Source organism: Lepidochelys kempii, chromosome 25 (assembly GCF_965140285.1).
Source record: "Lepidochelys kempii isolate rLepKem1 chromosome 25, rLepKem1.hap1, whole genome shotgun sequence".
In the NCBI taxonomy this organism is placed as follows: domain Eukaryota; kingdom Metazoa; phylum Chordata; order Testudines; family Cheloniidae; genus Lepidochelys; species Lepidochelys kempii.
In genome coordinates, this window is record NC_136404.1 from 9,515,971 (window position 1) to 9,539,738 (window position 23,768).

Consider the following 23,768-nt stretch of genomic DNA (forward strand, 5'->3'; position numbering starts at 1 on the left):
CCTCCCCAAAACTTTCACTCTGGCCTTTTCTGACTAAGATGTTCTTGGTGCCAAAAGGAAGGAACAAGCTCCGCTTGTAAACATGAGTTCTCCAGGCTGTCCCCAGGGCCATGGGGAAAGGAGAGTCAGCACCTCCAGTCCCAGGGGCACAGGGGCACAGAATGTGCCCTCCACAAGTGGTCAATTTTTTTTTCTTTCTTGTGCCCCTACAATCAATTGAAATATTCATTAATGAACTCAGGCTCGGAAGGATTCGATTTTTTGCATGTAACGTCAATTTCACTGCACACACACAAACCAACTAAATTTACAGAACGGCAAAGAAAGAAAAACACTGCTTGAGAACTTAGAGTGTGATTTAAAGATATGTACTTTGTATATGTTGCATTTGATGTTGACAATTTGTGTTTTAACGGTGACAAAGCTTTAACTTTTTGAACCTCAACTTTACCGTCATTCGATTATTGTCTGGCTCCTGCTGTTGTGACCTCACCCCTAATTTCCCACCACTGTGAAAATATATAGATAAAAATAGAAAAAAATCATTCTGCCAAGTCTATTCATAGTATGATCAAATTAAGTACGAAATCCCACATAAATGATATCTGTACCTTCATCTGCCTGACTCAACAGAAATATAAAATTTGTCAGCTGCACGGAAAAGCTTTTTTAAATATACATAATTAAATTAGCCCATCAAAAAGATGACCTAATCATATCAGATTCAATTGTTTAGACTCAGGCAAACTAGAATCCTTAAGGTTATTTTAACCAGAAAACACTTTGGGCTGCCAAATTCTTCTCTGGTGTCAATCCTCTAAAGCAAATGGGTTTACACTATGGATGAATTTGCCCATTGTTACTCTTTAGTGGGTAATTTTGAATAAAGAAACCTCATAGCCTGATAATAATCAGAACAAAGTAATTTATTCCAGCTAAAGTACAGGGTAGTTTTACAGGATAAGAGTAGATTTTGTGATATTTTGGCCAAACTAGAAGCAGAGAATCTCACAATATAACCTCATAAGAATAGGCTACCAGGCCCAATTTGTGTGTGTCCGTTTTGTTTTTAATACACTTTTTTGGACATCGGAGTCATACAATTTAAGGCCAGAGATCAATGCAGTGCTGAAAGCTCTTGCAGAGCAGGGCATTGACACAAACTACATCAAACTACATGTTTATTCCCCACCCACACTGTTCCTCAGACGTTCTTGTCAACTGCTGGAAATGGCCCACCTTGATTATCACTACAAAAGGTCCGTCCCGTCCCGTCCCCCGCTCTCCTGCTGGTAATAGCTCACCTTACCTGATCACTCTTCTTACAGTGTGTATGGTAACACCCATTGTTTCATGTTCTCTGTGTATATAAATCTCCCCATTGTATTTTCCACTATATGCGTCTGAGGAAGTGAGCTGTAGCTCACGAAAGCTTATGCTCAAATAAATTGGTTAGTCTCTAATGTGCCACAAGTCCTCCTTTTCTTTTTGCAGATACAGACTAACATGGCTGCTACTCTGAAACCTACTAAAGGAAGCAAACTCTGACTGCACTACGGATATAACTGTTCAACACTCCCCTTTGCATCCCTGTCAAAAAAGGTGTGAAACAAGGAGAAACGGTTTCACCATAATGCTTCACAGCCAGTCTTGAAATGGTAATGAGGCAGATGTACTGGAAGGGTGGAATCAGCATCAATGGAGAGCAGTTAAACCACCTCAGATTCGCGGATGATATCATGTTGAATGCCGAAAACACTATCAAACTACAGAAAATGCTGCAGGAACTCACCACGAAAAGCAGCCAAGTTGGACTGAAAATGAACCATTCTAAATTGAAATGTATGCGGTCTGATGCCTTGCCCAAAGTCCCAATAATAGTCAAGGGAGAACAAATAGAAGAATCTGAACAATACATTTATTTGGGTCAAAAAATTAACATGCGTCACGATCAGGAAGCTGAACTTTCACGAAGAAAGAAAGCTGGTTGGCATATATTTAGTTCTATCAAGGATATCCTCCAAGGAAAAATCAACAAGGCAACACATGCCAACCTCTTCAACTCAACAGTACTGCCGGCAATGTTGTAAGGCAGCAAAACACGGTGCTGGCAAAAATAGAGGAGCAACAATTGTCTGTCACAAAGAGGACGACGAAAAGAAGAATTCTGGGGATTTCAATCCGCGACCGACTCCCCATTGAAGAGATCAGGCAGCAGAGTGGAGTGCAGGACATCGTTGTTGAAAGCAGTAAAATGCGATGGGCCGGGCATATAGCTAGGCTCACTGACAATCGATGGACTGCAGCTGTTGCCAAGTGGTACCCACAGGAACTGAAATGACCACTCGACCGACCTCCAAATTGATGGGAAGATTTCATTGTGAAAAGGCATGGTGGCACATGGAGAAGGAAGGCCAGGATAAGAGAAGAATGGAAGACGTGTTGTGATCAGCACAATCTATATGAGGGCTGAAGGACCGATCGATCAAGATGATTAAGGTGAAAACTGGTGCAGATTTAGGTTTAAAGGTGACACCTCCCACTCATGGCTGGCAGAGTCAGGGAAGGGGCACCAGGAAATATACATGATGCCTTATATAATTGTCTCCACTTCACTCCTTGCCCATTCATTTTCTGACACTTCTAGTCTATCATACAATCATAGACGATTAGGGTTGGAAGAGACCTCAGGAGGTCATCTAGTCCAACCCCCTGCTCAAAGCTATGTTCTCCTAAGAATTTAACAAAGGCTCACAGTCCATTATGAAAAGGAAAAAGCTGCTTTAAAAAAGGGCTGGATAGATCAGTCCCTGCAGCTTAACATTTAGTTGCTGCAACCCCTCCCCCTTGTTTAGAAACACATTTGTCTAAAGACAGACACCACAAGTCTACTGCAAATGTGGGTTTCCGAAAGTGGACGTTATAGTGGATAGTTCCACTTTCTGGACTTTCTGCAAACACTGCTCTGCTAATACAGCTCAGTCTTGGAATCAGAGACCCACAGGGTTACAAGGGACATCTAGTCTAGACCCTGCCAAGATGCAGGATTTGTGGTGTCTAAACCATCCAAGACAGGTGACTATCCAGCCTCCTTTTGAAAACCTCCAGAAAAAGAGCTTCTATGACCTCCCTCAGCAGTCTGTTCCATTGTCCTACTGTTCTTACAGTTAGGAAGTTTTTCCTGAGATTTGATCTAAATCTGCTCTTCTGTCATTTGAGCCGAGGGCCTCTTGTCCTGCCCTCTGTGGCAAAAGAGAACAACTTTTCTCCATCTTCTTTACATCTCAGTCTTTAGCAGCAGCACCTTGTGGTAGCGAGTCTTGCCCTTGTTTCCTCCCAGTTCTGCCAAAGCAGCTAAATCCAGGCCTACAGCACCCCTGCTATCCCTGTCCTGGGTCCCCAGACAGTTCTGCTGATTAACCATATTCCTGACCCTTTGCCTGCCCTTCCATTCCAGCCCGAAGTCAATCATGCAGGGTGATTTTGTGATGCGTACGTATAAGGACCATGCTGTGGACACCAAATGCATGTTCACTTATGCCCAGAGTCAGAACTGGAGCCTTGGTTTCTAGAGGTGAAATGATTTCCAGGGTTGTGAGTTCAATCCTTGAGGGGGCCATTTAGGGATATGGGGCAAAAATTGGGGATTGGTCCTGCTTTGAGCAGGGGGTTGGACTAGATGACCTCCTGAGGTCCCTTCCAACCCTGATATTCTATGTTTCTGTGATTTCACGCTCACCTGTGTGTCACTGCCATCTGATCTTGTTACTACATTTTAACCTGCCATGAACTCAGTTCTTCCTCCCTGAGAAAAACAAGAGATGACTGCGAGAGAGATGAGTTTGGAACCTGAAGCTACCCCGAAGATACATAGAGGCTGGCATTGACTAAACAAAATCAACAAGCACATGCCTGGAGCTGCAGTAATCTCCTACTGTCTGGCAAGTTCAAACTTGATGCATTTACCTCAAATTCTTAAGCCTGATGAGGAATATCAGGAAAATGCAAACCATTCAATTGCAGTGTTTGTTTCTTGATTTTATTTTAATGTATGCAGTCCCAGAAGCCTTCCACTGCAGCAAAATAAATAAATCAGATGACCCGAGAATGAATCACACGGATCAGATGTGTCTGTATTGTAAGAGTCACGCAGAAAATGTCCCATCCCTAGGATGATTTGAGTACCTGTCACAAAGATCAAAATCAGGTGTGTGTATTTCTTTTTTTTGCTAGGGAAAGTTGGTCATGAAAATACAGAGTTAGATAAACATGCTGGGGTCAAAGCAGCATGAATGGCTAAGTAGCTATGGAGTGAGAGGAAGAGTTCCGTCCTGGATGAGAAGCTTGTTAAATGTTTAAAAGCAAAGAGTAGGAATAAATGGTCAATTTTCAGCACAGCAAGGTTGATAGCTGTGTGTCCCAAGAGTATGAACAAGAGGCAGGATTATTTAGTAATGATCTGGAAGAGAGGGTAAACAGTGAATGACATAACATTTATGGAATTCAAAAGTATTTAGGTTTGTCAAGACTAGAGAGGATTTTGAGAAATTTCCAAGGACCTAACAAAGCTACGTGTCGGGGAGGAACTATGTTGATTTGAAAATAGTTTCATCTGAGATGCTGTCATAGGAGAAATGACAAGCAAAATTGTATGATGGGGTATGTTGTGGGACAAAGGGCAAAAGGACCACATGGTGCTGGGTGCATGGAGACACAGAGGCTGGGATCCCTGGACGGAAGCACTACTCAGACTGCTTGTTCAGATTTTGTGGGGGAGCGGGAGCGTGAATTTGAAGGATTGTTAGTTGGCTCCTCTGAGGGAGGGAGCAGGCTCACAGAGGCTCATGAGGGGAAGAACTGCCGGGCTCTTATAAGATGAGGCAGGCCCTATTGCACTAGGAAGTAGGAATGTTACTGAACACTAGTGTGTTGGTTATGTTATGTTTACATGGGTTAAATAAAAGTGTAGTGTTTTGTCAAACCCAGGAGTCAGAGATGTGGTCAGTCGGGGGGTTTTAAAGAGATCGGCAGGGCCCTCAAAATAGAGTTAAGAAAAATAGCCACAACTGTCCAATAAAGAGGCTGTTCTAGCACCCTAGAGACACCCCAGTGCTGAATAAGGTGTGAGCCAAGGAAGGGGCAGGTCATGACACTATTTACCTGTGCAACATGAGGGTGGTGAAACCCTGGAATGGGTTCCCTAGGGAGGTGGTGGAATCTCCATCCTTAGAGGTTTTTAAGGCCCGGCTTGACAAAACCCTGGCTGGGATGATTTAGTTGGTGTTGATCCTGCTCTGAGCAGGGGATTGGACTAGATGACCTCCTAAGGTCTCTTCCAACCCTGATATTCTATGATTCTATGATGTCAGATGAAAGTAAATGTAGACAAGTGCAAGGTGATATCCATTAGAAGAAAAAGTTTGAACTACTCATAGACATTGATGGGTCCTAAATCTGCTGGAAGACCCAAGCTTCATTGTAGAGATCTCATTACGAACACATGCTCAGTGAGCAGTAAGACATTAGGTTGTATGCGAAAATGAGCCATAATGCTGAAAATATTATCATGCCATTAATTATAGAAAGTGATGGCACATTCCCACCTTAAATATTATGTTCAATTCTGGTCACCTTATCTCAGAAATGACAGGTTTCAGAGTAACAGCCGTGTTAGTCTGTATTCGCAAAAAGAAAAGGAGTACTTGTGGCACCTTAGAGACTAACCAATTTATTTGAGCATGAGCTTTCGTGAGCTACAGCTCACTTCATCGGATGCAACCGATGAAGTGAGCTGTAGCTCACGAAAGCTCATGCTCAAATAAATTGGTTAGTCTCTAAGGTGCCACAAGTACTCCTTTTCTTTTTATCCCAGAAAGTATAAATCAGAAATAGAAAATGACAAGGGTCTTGGAATGGTTTCCATCTGAGGAGAGATTGCTAGGAATACTTCATTTTTAGAGAAGACATTAATCATGTGAGACATGCTAGAAGTAACAATAATGAATGGTTTAGAGAAGGTAAATCAAGTCCACCTATTTACCCTGTGTCCCTGGTAATATGAGCAGACAGGAAACTAAATATAATTAAAAGGCAACAAACTTTATGTATGTATGCACTTTAATTAAAGTTAAGAGGAAATAATTTTCTACATGAGATGTATTTAACATGAGGAACTCATTGCCACAAGATGTTGAGGCCAAGAGCTTAGCAGAATTTCAACAAAAGGATTAGACATTTGTGTGAAATTAAACTATCCGCAGGTATACTAGCTAGGATAAAAACGTATTAAGGACATCAACTCCCTGCTTTGGACCATAAGCCAACCCACCACTGTCTGGGTTACTAAGAAAGTTGTCCCAGGAAAGGCTGCATTTTTGCTGCCAAAACCACAACCCATAGCTCGAGCCAAATTTATGCCAAATTTTTCTGGCATAAAATGCAGATTCGGCAACATGAAAGCATTTTGTGAATTCGTGTCAGTTTCGCCAAGTTGTTTCAGTTAAAAAACTCCGAAAAAGTCAAAACATTTCATTAAATACGTTAATTCCCCAAAGCAAAAGGTTTTGAGTCAGAACTGTCAGCAAACTGGAAAATCGGTGAGGTGCCCAGTTCACCACGGGTGCCCGCCCGTTTCGTTCCATTGGTGACAGCAGGATACAGGGGTGGGCTCCGATGTGCTTCCAATTATTTGGTCTGAAAACTCTCACATCCTGTCTCCACTACAGCTTCTTCCAGCGGTGGGACTGGTGGAGCTAGGCTGGTACATTAAGCCGTGCATTTTTGCATGGGGCTGGATCACCTGATGATTCCCTGTTCTGTTCATTCCCTCTGGGGCACCTGGCACTGGCCTCTATCAGAAGACAGGAAACTGGGCTAGTCGGTCCTTTGGTCTGACCCAGTATGTCCGTTCTTATGTTCTTATGTTTGCAATATAGCCAATTCCCACACACAGGGTATAAGGAAGACATTTCTAACCCCTGTATGGGATTTCAGGTAGATAGAGTCCTTACCTCTAATACAGTGACTAAATCATGATTCTGCAGGACCCTCTTCCCAGCCTGGTGTTCTGTGTGAATGGGAAACCACCAGAAATCCTGATGAGTGATTTGTAGTCTCAGGGCAAGTCTACACTATTCTGACAGGAGCGCGTTCTCCCATGGGCCTAATGACTCCACCTCCGTGAGAGGCGGAAGCTATGTTGGTGGAAGAGCATCTCCCCCTGACATTGCGAGATGTGGACAGCGCTTAAGTCAATGTAACTTACATCGCTCGGGGGGGGGGGTGTCTTTTTCTCACCCTGAGTGATGTAATTTACATAGATTTAAGTGGTAGTGTGGACCAGCAATAAAACTTGATAAATCCAGGCTGCTTTTATCTGCCAGCTAGCTTAACTAATGATTTAACTATTAAGCAATGAGAAATCTCAGGACTGAACTCATGCATGAAGTTCATATCTGAATGTTATCATCCGTATGGATTCCCCAGCTTACCCCCACCCCTCAAAAAAACCACCCACCAACACCCCACCACCACAATCACCACTCACTCACAGATCAGAAACTGCATTACAGTCCCTCTGGTTTCAGCGAACTGCTGGATGCGACTGTTTGGGGAGCCTTCACCAACACTATTTGCTCAGCATTAAGTGCCACAAACCCAGCACTGAGTTGGTTTCAGATTTTAATACCCTTTGCCATGGACATGGTCAACAGGAGAAGACCCGTGATGGGTCTGCCACAGACTGAATTTTTTGGAAAATTTCAGCCAAGATTCTTCAGCCATTTCCAAGAATGAGGCTAGTGAAAAAGCACTTTGGGCTGCCTGTCTTAAAAATGTTGGCCAACCTCTTCTTTGAGAAGCTCGAGTGCCCCCCAGCTTTGGGACAGGGACTTGACATTTGGCTGGGGGGGTGGCTTCTGTGGCAGGGATGTGCCCTTTGCCACCTTATCAAAATGCACCCAACTTTGGCCATTTGCTAAGCCTCTGAAAAAAAAATCAGAGACCACACATGTGCAGCAGAGATTTGCTGAGCTGAGCTTTTAGCTGCAAAAGAGTTCATCTGCACTGAGCATGCGCCAAGCCCAGCCAAATTTTCCTGCTATTGCAGCTGTGGCTTGTTGGGTCTGTTCAGGTCTGGGGCCAGACAGTGGAACTGAAAGCAAGGAGACAGTGTCTCCTGTGCTCCCGTTGCCCTCGCTGCTGGGCTCAGGCAATATGGAGGAGGAGGATGCCTAATCTGAGTGCAGAGGGGACAAGAGCCAGACCTGGGGGGTGGGGAACAGATTGGGACAAGAAATCCTTGGGGTGGGAAACTGAGACTTGGAGTTGGGGTGTGGGAGACCGGGACTGACGAGGGATGGAGACTGGGACTGGGAGCTGAAGGTGGTCAGGGGCAGAGGGTTGGGAGCTAGCAGATCAGGGGCTAGTGGGGTAGCCTATGGAAAAATAGTAAGTGATCAGGCAATTCAGCCCTGTTTCATAATGTATATGCACAAGGGAGCTGAATTAAGGTTGCACAAGGCAACCATAATTCTGGCATTTCCTAACTTTTGAGTGCTTGACTTTGCAACCTAATACTATTCTTTTAATCCAGAGGCTTTTTTGTATACTATGAACTCTATTGCTGTACATCGTATCTGATACACTACTTAGTTCAGAGACTACACTGTACCCGAAAACCTAAGGCCAGACCACTTCCACCAAAGCAGTTAATCAGATGAAAAAGAGGACGATTTATGAATTCACATTTCACAGTGAGAATATTCAATACCTTTGATCAGAGCTCTGCCACAGAACAAGTAAATGAGCCAGATGAGATGTCCAGATCCTTTGCAACTCGGGCTGTGCACATACACCCACTTAGTCGGCATGAATAGGACAAGAGGAACTTTAAGCTGGCTGTAAGTAGGCAGTAAATCTTACTGTCACAGTTGTCAGGTTTCAGAGTAGCAGTTGTGTACTTCTCTTTCTGGCAATGACCCCAGAATCAAAGGAACAGACACCCAGCAGACCCAGGCCTAGTTAATAACAGGCGTGTTTATTAAGGCGTGGAATTCAGAGAGGGGGGGACAGTTTGCCTTGCCCATAGCTGCCCAGAAGCGACTGTCTGCATTCTTACAGAGCTTGAGGGCGCACACAGGCTCTGACCAGCTTGGTGAGCAGGAGCCCTTGGCTAATATTCAGAGTAGGGTCTCTGCCATACCACTGATCATATTCTAACCTGTTCGAAATGCCGCTGCCCTGTCACAGTCTACTCTGTTGGTAACCGTGGGGCAATGTCGGGCATGGCATGCTGCAAAGAGCGGAGCTTGGCACAGGCCAGGGGTTGGTTGTGGTGGCAGCAGTGGTGAGCTGGAGCCAATTCGCACTGGTTCGCTAGAACCGGTTGTTAAATTTAGAAGCCCTTTTAGAACCGGTTGTTCCGCAAGGGGCAACCAGTTCTAAAAGGGCTTCTAAATTTAACCGGCCAAAAGTGGCGCCTTAGGTGCCGACTCCACGGGTGCTCCAGGGCTGGAGCACCCAAGGGTAAAATTTGGTGGGTGCAGAGCACCCACTGGCAGCTCCCTGCCCCACCCCGGCCCCAGCTCGCCTCACCTCCGTTCCGCCTCCTCCTGTGAACGTGCTACCCCGCTCTGCTTCTCCGCCCCCGCAGGCTTCCCACAAATCAGCTGTTCGCGTGGGAAGCCGGGGCAGGCTGAGAAGCAGGCGGCAGCTTCCCGCTCAGGCCCAGGGAGGCGGAGGTGAGCTGGGGTGGGGGGGGGTGCGAGGAGGGCCACCCGCGCCGCAGCAGGTAACCTGGAGGGGGGCGCAGGGGAAACGCTCCCCACCCCAGCTCACCTCCGCCACCCTGGGCCTGAGTGGGAAGCCGCCACCTGCTTCTCAGCCCTCCCCGGCTTCCCGCTGAACAGCTGATTCATGGGGAGCTGCTGGGGCACGGAGAAGCAGAGCGGGATGGCGCATTCAGGGGCGGAGGCGGAGCGGAGGTGAGGTGAGCTGGGGCCGGGTGTGGGGCGGGGAGCTGCCGGTGGTTGCTCTGCACCTACCAAATTTCCCCCATGGGTGCTCCAGCCCCGGAGCACCCACGGAGTCGGCACCTAAGGCCACACTTTTGATGTGATCAGTGGGGGGAGCGGCTGGAGGGACCTGCCGGATGCTTCCTGGGAGCTGCTCACCTTGCCCCCCAGCAGGTCCCTCTGGCTCTTAGGGGTGGGGTGGGGTGGGCACCCACTATGGTGGCCCACGAGACCCTCTTGCCCAGTTCTGGGGGCAGTCAGGGGACATGGGAAGGGGGTGGATGGGGCAGGGGTCGGGGGGGTCAAGGAACACAGGGGGTTGGATGGGGCAGGAGTCCCGGGGGGCAGGGGTGGGTAACAACCCCCTTGTGGGGTGAGGAGGGAACTGGTTGTTAAGATTTTGGCAGCTCATCACTGGCCGTACGATCCAGCATGGTCAATGGTTGGATGAATAGGTTCTCCAACATATAGACATTCCCTGCGGAACCAGCACAGAGTTAACTCAGTGCCTGCCATCCCACAAGACACCACCGGTGGATTGCATAGCTCCAAGCCACCGAGCAGGTCAGATGGTTGTATTCCCCTAATTGCATGTCCGGACACATTTCTCCTTACTGTCCCAGGGTCTTAATGATCATGGACAAGTTGTTGGAGGAGGGTGGTGCCTTCAGCCCAATTCATTATTGCCTCGCATCTTGCATGGTCATTTCCACCACTATGCAGGGAATGTGTGTTTTGTGTAGATTTTGTGTGTGCGTTTGTGAAGTATTTCAGCTGAAGGAAGCCAGTCTCTATCCTTGTCAATTCAGCCCCTTTCACCAACACTACAGTTAATTTCCAAATGTAACGAGAAAAACTTGGAACCCGGCTGCCCCTGCACTTATAAATTCCATCGCTAATGAGGGCTTGATCCATTCGTCTTGAATCAGAGTTGCTGATTCTCAGTACTTCTGAGGCTCAAGCACTTGATAAGTCATCATTAGATTAAATATTAACCACCAAATAAGTGAATCAGAAATGTGCACCCCAGGGGCTAGACCCCAAGCAAGGAATAAAGAGTGTTGCAATCTGACTGCATGTTCATACAGGCCCGTGCTGGAGCCGCTTTAAAATGTTAGTGAATAGTTCAAGAGGGACTCACAGTTGAAGCTTCTGTTTGTACAGATTAATGGGTTTGTGGCTTGACAGTCAACACAGCGGAGTTTCGTTCACCACTCCTGTAAAAAAGCCACAATTGTCACTTCCTCAAAGCAGTGATAAATCTTGTCTCCGTTAATGGAAGTGAATTCCATACAGCAATGGCACTGAGTTTTATTAACATATCCTGTGAATCAAGGAAAATACATCGTAAAGCATAGTGCCTCTCATCTTTACAAAAAAATCAAGTGCTGGGTACAATTTATAATCAGACCCTTTGATTCTGTCTTAGAGCTGGGAAACAAACTGATCTCACTAATCCTGCTGGCCAGAGAAGAAAATTTACAAGGAGTTTAAATAGTTATTCACATAGCTTATTCATTAATGCACTGTACTGGGTTACTGGTTCGCTGGCTTACCCAAGATATTGGAGAAAAACATTGTTTTAGCTTGACCCGAAACAGATATTGGTTGCATTTTTCAGCAAAAATATTTAGTTTGAGCGTAACTTAAAAAAAAAAAAAAACCTAAAATAGAAGTCAAATTTGAACAAAGCATTGTTTTGATATTTTTCAGTTCAAAACATTTCTCTTTGAAAATGTTGAAATGAAATGTTTTGATTTTTTCGAATTCCCACTCCCCCTGTGAAAAATATGGCAAATTCAAGAGTTTGTCTTTAAAAAAATAAAATAAAATTGAAGTAAAATTCAAAACAAAAAGCTGTTTCTATTTGAAAATAAATCAAAACATTTTGTTTCAAAAATGCCAAATCAAAATGTTTTTATTTTGTTTTTGGACTGAAACAAGTCAATGAATTCAATACAAATTCACCAAGTATTTTGATTGAGCCGAATCTGTATTTTCCAGCAAAAGAAAGTGGCCATTGAAATTTTTCACCCAGCTCTATTAATGAATAAGCTTCCCACCAATGGACATGTATTCAAATCTCATCTGAAGTTATGTAGTTTGAACCTTGTCCCCATCACAGAATCATCTGACAGTCTGTGCTTTAGAGATACATAAGATTAGAATGAGAAGGGGCTATTTTATAATAGGACAAAGGTACATTTATCAGAATTGCCCGGGGGTCTTGGACTAGAATCAATGGTTTAGATAATGGCATAGAGAGGACACTTACAAAGTTTGCGAACGATACCAAGCTGGGATGGGTTGCAAGTGCTTTGGAAGACAGGATTAAAATTCAAAATGATCTGGACAAACTGGAGAAATGGTTGGAAGTAAATAGGATGAAATTCAAGAAGGACAAATGCACTTAGAAAGGAACAATCCATTGCACACATACAAAATGGGCGATGACTGCCTAGGAAGGATTACTGCGGAAAGGGATCTCGGGGTGATAGTGGATCACCAGCTACTGTGATAAGCTCAGGACAGACAGCTGCAAGGAGGGGATAGAAAACAGTCCCAGAAGGTTAAAAGGCCCTCCTCCCTGTCAACTGAGGAGGGGTGACTACAGGTCAATCAGGTTCACCTGAGAAGAGGGTTATCAGAGATCAATTAGGATCAGCTGGGAGGGAATTACCTGATCTCAGTTAGGATCAGCTGATTCCAACTAAGGGCTGCCTGAGACCTTTTTAAACCCTCCCCTGTTGAGAGAGAGGGGGAGAGAAGGAGTCATGCTGCCAGTAGGTTAGGAGCAGCAAGACAGTGAGCCTCACCAGGAGGGGAGGCTGCATTCCCTCCCATAAGGGAGAAAAACAAGGCCAAAAGACTGGCAGAGAGAAGGAACGGACTGCCCCTATGCAACCAAGAGGGACTGTTTTACCCAAGCCCATCTTGCCAAGGCTAAAAACAGCAGAGGCTGGTGAGACCAAGAAGGTGCCTTGCCACACTACATATGAGTGAACAGTGTAATGCTGTTGCAAAAAAAGCAAATATCATTCTGGGATGTATTAGCAGGAGTGGTGTAAGCTAGACACGAGAAGTAATTCTTCTGCTCTATCCACGCTGATTAGGCTTCAACTGGAGTATTGTGTCCAGTTCTGGGCGCCACATTTCAGGAAAGATGTGGACAAACTGGAGAAAGTCCAGAGGAGAGCAACAAAAATGATGCAAGGTCTACAAAACATGACCTATGAGGAAATATTGAAAAAATTGAGTTTGTTTAGTCTGGAGAAGAGAAGACTGAAGGAGAACATGAGAATAGTTTTCAGGTACATAAAAGGTTGTTTCAAAGAGGAGGGAGAAAACTGTTCTCCTTAACCTCTGAGGTTAGGACAAAAAGCAATGGGCTTAAATTACAGCAAGGGCAGTTTAGGTTGGACACGAGGAAAAACTTCTTAACAGTCAGGGTGGTTAAGCACTGGAATAAATTGCCTAGGGAGGTTGTGGAATCTCCATCATTAGAGATTTTTAAGAGCAGGTTGGACAAACACCTGTCAGGGATGGTCTAGATAATACTTAGTCCTGCCCATGAGTCAGGTCCCTTCCAGTTTTATGATTCTAGAATAGCAGTGGGAGCCAGAGGTCAGGGAGGTAGTGTGTTCAATGAGCTTTTTGTATGGGCAATTTCCTAAGCTCCTGCCAGCCCTAAATTGGGCTCAAGCAAATGCATGAAATTTTCATGCATTAAATTCACTCACACCATGATTTTAGAAGGGAATAATAAATTCTAATTCCTAATGTATCATTAATTAACTATGTTCATTACATTTCATAGATCTTAGAAAAATGCTTTGGATGAACTATTTGGTCCCCCCATCCTTTCCTCAATACCATGTTGGAGTGATATAGCCAGTGCTCCCCCATCACCATTCCACGATAGGCACCAGTTGCCAGTGCAATAACGTGGGGTTTGCAACTTTTATAAGGTTGCGACTAGGGTTGTGCTGGACCTGGAATTTCCATTTGGTGGAAAATTCCACTATTTTGAAGTTTGTTTTCATTCTGAATTGGAACAAAAATGTCAAATTTCAAAATATCCAGGGAAACAAAGTTTTTGGAAAAAAACATTGTTACAGGTTAATTAAAATGTTCTGTTTAGATAAACCTGAAACATGGTGCTATGATTTCAACGTCTAAACATTCGGTTATCATTTATAATAGAAAATAAATGTCAAAGCAAAGAAGTCATTTTCAAATGAAAAATCAAAACGTTCTACTCCAAAAAAGTGGAAATGCAACGTTTCAATCTCATTAATACACTTTGTTTTGATTTTTTTCCAAAAGAAAATTCCGTCCAAAGCACATGCTCCTGCAGAAAGCTTTGATTTAGAAGAAATGGCATTTTCTGATGGAAAAAACACTTTGTCAATAAATTTGCGACCAGTTTTATGCATAATCTCATGCACATTTGTTCACAGTTAAGTCCTCCTCAATTGCTGCTCTGAATATTTTGCCTGTGTTTACATGCTGTCAAAGTCAGATTCAGGACTCACATAATTTGTCAGACCACTCTGTTTATTAGCAAAGTGCTTTGCTAATGCACCCAGATGTGAGCCCCTCTCTGAGGCTCAAGATAACTTATATATACAGCTAAGCCAAAGCCAATTTAACATCAGAGACAAAAGAAAGCAGAAACTGACAAATATACGTACATATCTTATTTGCATACTAACGTTTACCAATCTCCTAGCTCAGTAGGAGCTCTAAGTTAATTAGTTTGAGAACCCATTGTCTCACACTCCTTAATGTTTCTCTTCCTGACAACTATATTTCAACAAACCCTTCAAGTAGCATTTCTTTAATGAATTATAATTTCAACATAATTCATTCTACTTTCACAATGCCCCTTCAGTGGAGGCACCATGGGAATCACTAGAATAGTTTTTGGGGCTTCTGAGGAACAACACATGCCATTGTTTAAGCAAATTAACATAAACCAGAAACCAAGAGACAGGGAATGGGTCTATGACAAATGCCAGTGACTCCTTTGGAGATCAAGGTCTACAGTTTGAGAACCAGTGCAGTAAAACACACAGAGACAATTGCTTTCACCATCCCCTCTAAGGCAGAAGAACTGAAAACATAGTGTTATATCGAACAGTAGACAGATGTTACATCTAATGATGGGAGGATGGCCCTTACAGCATGAATTTGTGAAAACGAGGATCAAGGCGAATATTCTCTAGTCTGTAGCTTATGGGGTTGCCTGCTTGTTTGCCTATATATCTTTTCTTATAGGTTTCTTATTTTCTTATGGTTTCGATGGTTTGTTTTATTATAATAGGTTTATAAGTTTAAATTAAAGTAATTTGGCTGTAACGCAAGGGACCTACAGGTGACATCCTGTATGTTGAGCCAAGGCAAAGTTAGCATATATATGTCTGGGATCTTTCACCTAGATAGACAGTGATGAGTTAAAGCATAAGGTCCATATATGGCTGCAACCTTTAACATAGATAGCTAAAGGATGTGTTGAAGCAGGTTGGTATAGAGGGCTTTCCTAAGTTCATACCCTCTATAAACAGGTACACCGCAAGGAAAGAACTGAAATAACCAGAAGGACAAAAATAACAAATGTGAGAATGATTGAATATCATTAATATGCATGTATGTGTCATCAATATGTACAATACCAGCCTATGGAGGAAGTGTCACATTTTGGTGGGCAAGGAAACTAAGTTTGGACATAGAAGGGGGGCTCAAGCACCCATAACCTATAAGAGGGGTGACCCACCATGCCAAGCAAGTTGTTTATCTGAGCTTCAAAAGGTTGTTTTCAAAGTTTTCTAAGCTCCAAGCTTCTTCGTTCTTAGTTCTTTGTTTTACTAGAGTCTATTAGTTTGTGAGTTCTTCATTTTAAGGTTTAAGCCAGTTAGTTCAGTAAAACTCTAAGTTAGCTCCAATAGCTCTTAGCCAGGGCCAACTCTAGGCTCCAGCAAACCAAGCACGTGCTTCAGGTGGCACATTTTCAGGGACGACATTCGGGCCACCCTTTTTTTTTTTTTTTGCATGGGGTGGCAAAAGGACTGGGACACTCAGGCTGGGGGCCGCCCCCCAGCGCCTCAGCCGGGGCTGGGCGAAGCAGCCCGAGCCGCCCAGGGGCTGCGGCAGGGCGGCCGGGAGCAGCAGCGGGGCCATAGAGGGGACCGGTGCCCGGGGCGCTGCCGTGCGGGGCCTGCGTCCCACTCTCTGGGGCTCTGCTCCCTCTGGGGCTGCCCTGCCCCGGCTCCTCAGCCCCCTGCCAGGGCGGTCCCCCCGGCTCTGCCCTCCTGAGTCCCGGCTGGTCCTGGAGGCGGGAGCCCCAGCTGGAGGGATCCTGGGCTGAGGTGTGGCCTGGGAGCCCCGCTGCTTACCCCGACCCTGCCAGCGCCGGACTGGCTGGGGCGGGGGGGAGGGGGGGAGCCCAGGGCTGGGGTGTGGGGCCGCCAAACATTGTTTAGCTTGGGGCGGCAAAAAACCTAGAGCCAGCCCTGCTCTTAGCTCGAGCTTCTTCTAAGCGCTGCACTTCCTACTCAAGAATTGAGGAACCTGGACCTGAACTCTTTTGGGACGCCAGAGGTGAGGCTGGTCCTTTGTCTCACCAGGTCATCAAGGAAGGGTGTGAGTATACTAATCAAAAGCTTTATAGTGCATAATATCACATGTATCTCTAGAATAATATTACTGCATTATGACAGGTTTCAGAGTAAGAAGATTACCCAGAAGTCACCTACTACAGGACAGGCCCAACAAAGAAAATAACAGAACGCCACTAGCCATCACCTTCAGCCCCCAACGCATCATCAAATACTCACCAGCAACCACACACCGCACAACAGAACCACTAACCCAGGAACCTATCCTTGCAACAAAGCCCGTTGCCAACTGTGTCCACATATCTATTCAGGGTACACCATTATAGGGCCTAATCACATCCGCCACACTATCAGAGGCTCCTTCACCTGCACATCTACCAATGTGATATATGCCACCATGTGCCAGCAATGCCCCTCTGCCATGTACATTGGTCAAACTGGACAGTCTCTACGTAAAAGAATAAATGGACACAAATCAGACATCAAGAATAATAACATTCAAAAACCAGTTGGCGAACACTTCAATCTCTCTGGTCACTTGATTGCAGACCTAAAAGTGTCAATTCTTCAACAAAAAACTTCAAAACCAGACTCCAGCGGGAGACTGCTGAATTGGAATTAATTTGCAAACTGGATACAATTAGCTTAGGCTTGAATAGAGACTGGGAGTGGATGGGTCATTATACAAAGTAAAACTATTTCCCCATGTTTATTCCCCCCTCCACCCTCCACTGTTCCTCAGACGTTCTTGTTAACTGCTGGAAATGGTCCACCTTGATTATCACTATAAAAGGTCCCCCCCTCCTGCTGGTAATAGCTCACCTTACCTGATCACTCTCGTTACAGTGTGTATGATAACACCCATTGTTTCATGTTCTCTATGTATATAAATCTCCCCACTGTATTTTCCACTGAATGCATCTGACGAAGTGAGCTGTAGCTCATGAAAGCTTATGCTCAAATAAATTTGTTAGTCTCTAAGGTGCCACAAGTACTCCTTTTCTTATTTCTACAACATAATTCTAGAAATGCAGTTATACTGGATCCCTGCATGTCTCAGGGTCTGAAGACACTTGACCTTTTCTTGAATGCCTCACAAAACAGCCTAAGAATACAGTATAACCTCATACCTCCGGTGTCTATTGTTGCTTAATTGCAATGAGCTATAATGTCTCTCGTTGTCAACTCTGGTTTGTTTTTATCATCCACTGGTTCTTCCACCCCACCTGGCTCCCTTCACCATTCACTGGTTAACCATTTGATAGCTGAATAGTTGAGAGTCGTTGATTTCAAATCCAAGATCAGGGCTTGGATTTTAACCTTTCCAGAATTCAGAAGTATTTAGATCTGGGGTTTGGTTTCATCCCATTATCAAGACAGGGACCATTTGCAAAATTCATATTTTGAGTTTTAGAGCAAGCCAAAGGATTTCAAGGGTGTTCCCACTGCTAGCTAACATCCTTTAAATATAACACAAAAGTACATTGTACAAAGAGTACATGGTGCGTGACTTGCCTTCACCTCAAATGCCAGTTGCAATAGAATGAATCAGCAAAAGGGTTAATTTAATCTGTGGAACTGTGTTCCTGCAGAATTCTGGCCTATTTCCCCCACTCATTTCCAATACATGCCCTTTGGACTCTTAGTTACAGGATTTATTTCTGTTGTTTGCAAACTGAGAGGAAGGGGGGGAAAGAGAGAGAGAGAGAGAACAACCAAACTGGCACTTAGCAGAACAATGCAGCATTCCTCCTTTTAGCAATGCAGCTATGTAAGTATATTCATACTCACCGTACTGTGTAAAATTCAACCTTTCGAAATGCCCTTTTGCAGAGAATAGACACACATAGTTTACGAGTAGCTGCCTTTGACCGTCAATGACTCAAACTGGATTCAGCAAATTGATACCCTTTATAAAGTGTTTGTGTCTCTGCAAAGTTTACAGCTAGGTTTCCCAGCGAAGGAACAAAGGATATATTACATGGGAAAACCTGAATGTGAATCAGTGGCCTTTGAAGGTACACAGCACACTTTCTTCGTGTCCCCGCCTTTGGCTCAAGTGGCCCCTTTACTAATGTGTTCCTGATTAGTGGAAAAGCAAGGAAAACAGGCAGTGGAACTAGAGACTAAAATGATACGCCCTCTTTCCTCTGCACGCAGAATGCTAGGACTGGCTGAATAGTTTAGAAGCATATTTTTAAGACTAAAAATGCAGAATTTGGTTCTCTAGCATTAGTGGGGCCATGTTATGAATTATTCACGAGCACGGTGAAAATGTTTGTGGATCCCGAGTTTCACACAAACCTTGGCTTCTTCTGTGTTGTGTGCAGGGCTGAGCCTAGTGTCACTGTCCAGCAAATGAGAGGTGTTGAGAGCAACAGCTTCCCTTTGAAGATACGGGCAGGGGGAGGGCTAGCTCAGTGGGTTGAGCATTGGCCTGCTAAACCCAGGGATGTGAGTTCAATCCTTGAGAGAAGAGAAGATTCTGGAAGAATGTGGCACTGACAGACTGGCACTTACAAGGACTTTGGGTGGTGGGAGAAGATTCTGGAAGGGTGGGGCAGCTAAGTGAGGGGAAACAAACTGGCAGCAAGTCAGGGCTGTCACAGGGAACAGGGTGGCAGAGAAGTTTCTAGACTGTTAGGGCATTTCCATTGACTTCAGTAGGGCTTGGATCAGGACCTTGGCGAAGGAAGACAAGCTGTTCGTTTGGGGTATTATAGAGCCCCGGAGAAGCTAATGGGGGAGAAGGAGAATGGTCTGGAAGGGCATGGCTGTTAATAAACAGAGTGGGGAACACATTAGCCTCTTCTATCACTACTGAGGGAGACAACAGTGTAACCCACACACTTCCTGGGTGTGGTGCTCTGTCCCATCTAGTGTCACCAAGATCACTTAGAGAGAGATTAATGAGTCTGCTCTACAGCCTTAGCTAAGAACCATGTGGCTTTTAGCTCATGCCGTAGAGGCTAATGCATTTCCCAGAGGTTCGATCCTGCCCACCTGCCGAGTGGGGGTCTGTCGGCCTTACAAGAGCAGGGCCCCGGAAGCAGGTATCCTGCTCACTGAGTAGGGCTCATGTGTGTCCCCACTCAAATTTTCCCCTCAGTTTTACGGCACAGTTTGGGACTACTCTGGTCTCACTGGAAATGACAATTTTTGTTCAGGACTTTTGTGCTATTTCAGTGATATTTGCTACAAGAGCTGCCACCTCACTGGGGGCGGCGGGGGGGGGGGGGGAACTGGATCAGGAGACCCTGCTGAGTTTCTAAAACCTATTCTGCCAAGCCAGAGCAGAGAGACGGGCAATGTCATGGTTTCAGTATTGCCAACCTCAGATGTCCAAAAACCATGAGTCGGGCTCACCAAAAACCATGAGCTTGGCTTTAAAATCATGAGATTCTGTAAAAATGACAGATTTTGGTGTTCTTTTTATTTGCCTTCCGCTTTTTGAGGCTTTCAGGTGCCCTGGGGTCACATTTTGACGTTTTCTCCACAGCCATGAGGGCGAGAAACTTACTTTTTCTTTAAGAATGACAGCTGACATCATCACTGGACTCCAGGAGCTGGGGCTTTAAGGGAATTACCACAAGACTCATGACAGAATCACAGGCGTTGGCCACACTGCAGATTGTGCGTTCATTCAGATAAAAGCTCACTGTCATGCTCTAAAAGATGCCGCTAGAGCTACTTTGAAGCATTTCCACGATGAACCCATAACACAGGGTGTGAACTGGGGGAAGGAGCTGCAAAATTCAGCACCCTGTTTGTGGTGTCTGAGGAACTTTGGTTCCTTACTTAAGGCCACACAGTGAGGCAGTGAAATAGCTGGGAATGGCACAAAGGAGACCTGACTCCCTGTCTTTGCTCTACGGCCTGTCTGGATTATGGACTCTTAGTTACAGGATTTATTTCTGTTGTTTGCAAACTGAGAGGAAGGGGGGGAAAGAGAGAGAGAGAGAGAACAACCAAACTGGCACTTAGCTGAACAATGCAGCATTCCTCCTTTTAGTAATGCAGCTATGTAAGTATATTCATACTCACCGTACTGTGTAAAATTCAACCTTTTGAAATGCCCTTTTGCAGAGAATAGACACACATAGTTTACGAGTATCTGCCTTTGACTGTCAATGACTCAAACTGGATTCAGCAAATTGATACCCTTTATAAAGTGTTTGTGTCTCTGCAAAGTTTACAGCTAGGTTTCCCAGCGAAGGAACAGAGCAAAGGAACCTCTGAGTCAGGCAATTGCTTCCTCTGCAGGGCTTGGGAAAGAGCAGGAAGGAATAGGGCTGGGAAGCTAAGCCAGCAATTTAAGGGCCTGTTTTAGTAGCAGTTTAGGGTTGGGGATGCAGGAAAGTGTGGAAGGGTGTGTAATGTGTGTGGCAAGCTGGAAAGAAGATTCTGGAAGTGTGACAGTGGGTTGGTTACAGATTGGCAGTTAGTCGAGGATATCACAGAGATGGACGGGGTCAGGGAGGGCACTTTTTGGAAGGGCAGGGCAGTCAGCGCAGGGGAGATAAAGTAACAGTTAGTCAGGGGTGTCACAGGGAACAGGAGGGAAGAGAAAGTTTGGGAAGACTGGGGCAGTGAGGCAGATTGTCAGTTAGGGGTATCATAGCATCCCGAGGCAATTGGGAGAGAAAGTTCTAGAAGGGGAGGGCAGTTAATGAGGGGAGCTAGGCTGGCAATTAGAGATACCCTAGGGGTCAGGAAGAGCAGGACAAGTCATGAGGGAGAATCAGACTGCTTGGCAGCTAATCAGTGATTCTGTAGCAAACCGATATCTGAGTGGCATTAACTCTGTTTTATCTGATACCCTTTTTAAAAGGGCCACGGGCTTCTAGCACTTCCCTTTGTGTATCTATGCTCACAATAAACACTCACCAGGACATTTCACTCAGGGACTGTAGGTTTCCCGGACATTTCTGCTATCAATTTCTATGCTTAATAAGCAGTCAAGGGTCTGATTTGTCCAGAGGGGAAGCCCAGCAGTTTGTGAAGCTGCATGAGCTTTCAAATCAGTCTGTATCTGTAAAGGCTTCTGGCAATGTATTCTTCATACTGCACAGGCTTAGCACAGCACAGACACTTACATAATAGAAACTTTATTCCTATCTTTACTTCACTGCTTTGGAGCTACCTTAATTCCAGTAGGACAACACTTCTAAGTTCAAAATAACATACAACTAAATGGATAGATAAAAGATTCTGAAATTCTTGACAAAGTCACTTATTATTTATAGCTTATTTCAGTCCTCAGACATTTTCTAGGGACACGGCTGCTGTAACACAACTCACTCGAGCCTGATTATGTTATGCCTACGAGCTGGTTGCTATTTGGATTGGTGACATTTGCAATGTTGATTATCTGTGATAATTCTGCACTTGATAACTCTCTGACATTGCTGCGACCTGCAACGATTCTGCTAGTGTTATATAGACTCTCTGTTTCCCTTATCTACTTACCCCTGTATTGGTATTTTATTATCTAAATATGAAATTAGTTTTGCTTCAGACTTCTATAAAGTTTCCTTATTGTCTATGTCTTGACCTAGTATTGCATTGTGCTCCATTATCTAATTTAAGGGATACAATTCTGCCATCAATATTTAGTCCTATTTGTCATTCTGAAATATTTTTCTCTGAACTTCACTGTGCCTCCACAGAGATCTGAGTCAGTGATCTGAGAAGTCTTGGCTTTGACAGTGACAAGCACTTTTGGTCCTCAAACCCCCCGCACTGCATTTTTGGAATATTTGACCAAATGTTGGGAAATTACTTGTTTCCTGTTCTCAGCGACATCTAGTGCATAAGAACATAAGAAAGGCCATACTGGGTCAGACCAAAGGCTCCATCAAGCCCAATATCCTGTCTTCTGACAGTGGCCAATGCCAGGTGCCCCCAGAGGGAATGAACAGAACAGGTAATTATCAAGTGATCCATCCCCTGTCACCCATTCCCAGCTTCCAGCAAACAGAGGCTAGGGACACCATCCCTGCCCATACTGGCTAATAGCCATTGATGGACTTATCCTCCATGAACTTATCTAGTTCTTTTTTGAACCCTGTTATAGTCTTGGCCTTCACAACATCCTCCAGCAAGGAGAACCACAGGTTGAGAGGGTATTGTGTGAAAAAATACTTTCTTTTGTTTGTTTTAAATCTGCTGCCTATTAATTTCATTTGGTGACTCCTCGTTCTTATGTTATGAGAAGGAGTAAATAACACTTCCTTATTTACTTACTCCACACCAGTCATGATTTTATAGACCTCTATCATATCCCCCCTTAGTTGTCTCTTTTCCAAGCTGAAAAGCCCTCATTTATCTCTCTTCACATGGCAGCCGTTCCATACCCCTAATCATTCTTGTGGGCCTTTTCTGAACCTTTTCCAATTCCAGATATCCTTTTTGAGATGAGGTGACCACATCTGCACGCAGTATTCAAGATGTGAGCATACCATGGATTTATATAGAGGCAATATGATATTTTCTGTCTTATTATCTGTCCCTTTCCTAATGATTCCCAATATTCTGTTCACTTTTTGACTGACGCCGCACATTGAGTGGATGTGTTCAGAGAACTATCCACGATGCCAAGATCTTTCTTAAGTGGTAACAGTTAATTTAGACCCCATAATTTTATATGTATAGTTGGGATTATGTTTTCCAACGTGCATTACTTTGCATTTATCAACACTGAATTTCATCTGCCATTTTGTTGCCCAGTCACCCAGTTTTGAGAGAGCCTTTAGTAGCTCTTTGCAGTCTGCCTAGGACTTAACTATCTTGAGTAGTTTTGTATCATCTGCAAATTTCGCCACCTCACTGATTACCCCTTTTTCCAGATCACTTATGAATATGTTGAATAGAACTGGTCCCAGTACAGATCCCTGGGGGGCACCACTATTTACCTCTCTCCATTCTGCAAACTGACCATTTATTCCTACCCTTTGTTTCCTGTCTTTTAACCAGTTACAAATCCATGAGAGGACCTTCCCTCTTATCCCATGACAGTTTACTTTGCTTAAGAGCTTTTGGTGAAGACCTTGTCCAAGGCTTTCTGAAAATCTAAGTATACCATATCCACTGCTTGTTGACCCCCTCAAAGAATTCTAGTAGATTGGTGAGGCATGAT

General features: G+C 44.5%; 1 protein-coding gene across 2 annotated transcripts in view; it reads right to left on the reverse strand.

The window, feature by feature from the left end:
• Positions 1–23,768, reverse strand: part of LOC140903232 (uncharacterized) — a 232,189-nt gene that overhangs the window by 55,834 nt on the left and 152,587 nt on the right. The window contains exons 1-2 of one of the 2 annotated variants that reach the window (XM_073324184.2): positions 17,761–17,800; positions 11,155–11,230 (exon numbers count right to left, since the gene is read on the reverse strand). The exons of the other annotated variant lie outside the window; for it this stretch is intronic. The gene's annotated coding sequence lies outside the window, so the exon portion shown is untranslated. Of the gene's footprint in view, positions 1–11,154; positions 11,231–17,760; positions 17,801–23,768 lie in introns of those variants that run through there. 2 annotated transcript variants of the gene reach the window in all.